This window comes from Lipotes vexillifer, unplaced genomic scaffold, assembly GCF_000442215.2.
Source record: "Lipotes vexillifer unplaced genomic scaffold, Lipotes_vexillifer_v1.1 scaffold189, whole genome shotgun sequence".
In the NCBI taxonomy this organism is placed as follows: domain Eukaryota; kingdom Metazoa; phylum Chordata; class Mammalia; order Artiodactyla; family Lipotidae; genus Lipotes; species Lipotes vexillifer.
This window is the reverse complement of record NW_006785816.1, coordinates 753,785-757,593: the sequence shown is the minus strand read 5'-3', so window position 1 is coordinate 757,593 and position 3,809 is coordinate 753,785. Positions and strand designations below refer to the sequence as shown.

The 3,809-nt window shown below is 45.8% G+C and overlaps 1 protein-coding gene across 1 annotated transcript in view; it reads left to right on the top strand.

The window, feature by feature from the left end:
- Positions 1 to 3,809, top strand: part of ILDR2 (immunoglobulin like domain containing receptor 2) — a 52,611-nt gene that overhangs the window by 45,171 nt on the left and 3,631 nt on the right.

Below are 3,809 nucleotides of genomic sequence, written 5' to 3'. Positions count from 1 at the left end.
ACTCCCTTTAAAATATATTCAAAATAATGACTTAGGATGTGGAAGTTTGAGTATCAGTTTTTTCCAACATGAAAGGCCCTAGCATTGAACGACAGTCCAGCTGCCCGACTTGCTGTATCAGTGAAAGTGAAAGAGCGAGTCTGCCAAAGAAGTGAAGTAAGTCAGAAAGAGAAAGACAAATACCGTATGCTAACACATATATATGGAATTTAAGAAAAAAAAAATGTCATGAAGAACCTAGGGGTAAGACAGGAATAAAGACACAGACCTACTAGAGAATGGACTTGAGGATATGGGGAGGGGGAAGGGTAAGCTGTGACAAAGCGAGAGAGTGGCATGGACATATATACACTACCAAACGTGAAATAGATAGCTAGTGGGAAGCAGTCGCATGGCACAGGGAGATCAGCTCGGTGCTTTGTGACCACCTAGAGGGGTGGGATGGGGAGGGTGGGAGGGAGGGAGACGCAAGAGGGAAGAGATATGGGGACATAAGTATATGTATGGCTGATTCACTTTGTTATACAGCAGAAACTAACACACCATTGTAAAGCAATTATACTCCAATAAAGATGTAAAAAAAAAAAAACACAAAAAAGAAATCTCGTAAAAAAGAGGCCTACATTCCTTTGAGATGCCCAGCAGCAGAGGCTGAGGGGCAAGCAAAGAGACTGTCCCTCTTGCCCAAAGAACGTTTTAATTACTGAGTCTGTAGGTGTCAGGGCCCCAACCCTTAACTCACCCACAGCCCTTGGAGACTTCGCAGCTGACACAGCTGATTCTTGATTTGGATTCCAAATTACCATCTGTCATGAGAGGCATCACAGTAGGCAGGTCTGACATGGACAGGCTAATTATCAGAGGGTGCTGGCAGGCCTGGGTGTGAGGTCACGACGTTTCTCTCTTTGAACCCTCCTCGCCTGGGAATCAACGAGAGACTTGATGGCATTGTTGGGCAAACAGTCCCAGACTAGAGGAGCTTTATTTCAGATTAAAGACAACATATTCCTCCCAGTTTGCAATTCTAATTTCATCCTGTCTGAGTTGCATCCATTGCTGCCTCCACCCACCACACTGGTTATAAAAAGACCATCTCCAGATTGGAATGTCAGGAATGCAGATGTCACTGCACTTGACAAGCTAGTTGTAACAGTGTTGTCATGGATCTCTGTAAGGGGACAGAGACAGAGACAGTCAGAGATCAAGGAGAAAGAGCCCATGGAGGAAATCTGTGAATCTCACACACACAGAGAAAAAGTGAAAAACGCAGGTTGAAAATAAAGGGTGGATCCCAGTTTAGGTGATGTCTTCTGTCTGCCTGGATTAAAGTGGTCTCCAAGGGCTGGCTGGCCATAAGGTAATGACCAAGGAATCTTAGAGTCCAAGGGATGGCCTGGGTCGACAGATGAGGAAACAGAAGCCGAGAGGGTTGAAGTGATAGAATCAGGACTAGAACCCAGCTCTTCTGATTCCTGTCCTGTGCCCTTTTGTTAAACTAGAAACTTTGGAGCCAACTGTGGATGGTGCCATAGCTGCAGCGGCAGTTTCTAGTCAAAGAACACAGCCTTCTAACTCATAGGACTTTAGAATGTTGGAGCTGGAAGAGACTGAGGCTGCTGAATCTACCTCCCTCATTTTACGGAAGAGGCAAGGGAGGCAGAGAGGGAAAGTAACCAGTGCCAGAGCTCAGTGTCGGGGCCAGAACTGGAGCCCAGCACTCCTGAACCTGCAGGTTGACGTTACCATAACTGCAGAGAGATGAAGTAGGAATCTAGTTCTCTTTAGTTTGAGAGGTTCTATTCCTGAAGAGCAAAGTAAACCCTGGGGTGGATCATGGACATAGGACACTCTTGAAGAACTCATCATAAAATTAGTCTCATAGTTTCAGGTGTGGCAAGGGAGTAATAGATTCTGTAAGAAATAGGAGTTTCAGGGTCAGGCCCATGAATTTCCCAGCCAGTGCGATCCTCATTCGCCTGCCCCTTGTAAACAGGGGGTTGCTCTTAGGATATTTCAGTCTGGAATCAGCAAACTATGGCTCCCAGGGCACATATGTTCCACCTCCTGTTTTTGCAAGTAAATTTTCTTGGAACACAGCCATGCCAATCCACTTCTGTATTACTTATGACTCCTTTCATGTTGCAATGGCAGAGTTGAATAGTTGTGACAGTATGGTTTGCAAAGCCTACAATATTTACTATCTGGCCCTTTACAGAAAAAGTTTGCCTATCCTGCTCTAGAGTTCCATTATTAGGTGTCTGTGAAGTGGGGAATGCTGATGTTCATGTTCACTGTGGCAGAAATTTTAGAGCAGCATACAGCCTGGACTGTCCATCATATGAATGGTGAAACAGAGCTAGCCCTTAGTATCTGGAGAAATGAAAACTGTCCATTATTCCCTGAAGTTTAAGGAAAGGTCTGAATAAATAATTTTTCAATAAGCACACTTGGTGCATTTTAAAGCTGTCTTCTGTATGGTTCCCGGGAGACTGGAGTTGGCTGGGATCATGAGAAAAGAAAGGTTCTAGATTTGATTAATCAGTAGGATCTGAGTTTTCCTTTAAAATAGGCACAGACTAGTCCATTCTCCTTACGGGGCAGAAAAGGCTTATAATTAGATTATAATTCAAAACCAGCTGATCACATGACCAAACTGAACTGCATTCCTGGTCAGCCTTGTGTCCTGGTAAAACAGGACAAGGAGGCTGTGTTTGTGCTGTGGGGGGAGACCCTCCCTTCCCTTCATGGGTGGGAACCAGCAAAACTTCTCTGCTCCTCTAAGGACCATTGGGGATATAGGGAGGAGACGAGGTAGAGGGGAAACTGAGACACCCATTTGTGCTTCCCACATCTGATCTCGGTTTACCTCTTGCTCAGCAGCCGGGCCCTACACCTTATAAGTGTTGATTTTGATAACAGTTTGAAGTTCAAAGGATTTTTGGAAAACGAATGGATTCGGTTACATTACAAATAGATTAGCTAGATTTATTTTTTAAGTAATGTGAAATTCAACCCATTTCAAAGTTTTATAAATAAATAGTTTCTTTTTTCTTTTTCTTTCCAGACCGTGACTCTGGTCCTTATTCACAAGTGCTTTTGTGAAAAGCTACTTAGGCCACCCTAGGAAATGAGCAGGCTGTGACCATCCCCTCCCTCTTTACATTTTTGGGCTAGGACCAGAGTATAAGCGGAGGCCCAGAAGCCCTAAGTGCAGCCCAACCTTCCCCTTTTCTTCTCGCACCTCCAAACAGCTGTCCTGGCCACCCATGGCCCCATACTCTTTGGGGAGTGGAAGAGGTCTACTCAGGCCCTGGAAATGGACTTGGTATTGTTTGGGGAAGATAGTCCAGGTTCCTGGATGAACATCCAGAAGGGGGGTGGATGGCCACTAGGTGTGTACATCCCCTTGGCCCTGTGGACTCCTCGCTCTGTGGGGAGGGGCACAACTGCAGGAAGCTGGAATGGGGTGCCTCTAAAGCGGGGGTGTAGCACTGACTCTGAAGGCCCCATCTTGGGACTCAGCCAACAGTAGGGAAGATCCTCTGGTCTGTGGCTTCTCTCTCTTTTTGCCCCTTTTGCCTCATGCCTGGGATCATCATGGCTCATCACCGAATTAAACAACAAGAAGAAAAACATTTGAGCAAGGATGCTGATGTACTAGGAGGAGACCAGCTGTAGAGAGCCCAGGTTCTGGGAAGCCTGCCTTAGGTGGGACAATAACAATTGTTTTTGCTATTCCAAGAACAGAGCATGTAGGAAGCCTCCCTCTCTGTAGGCAACTGGGCTTCTAGCTGGAGCCAGTTCCTGCT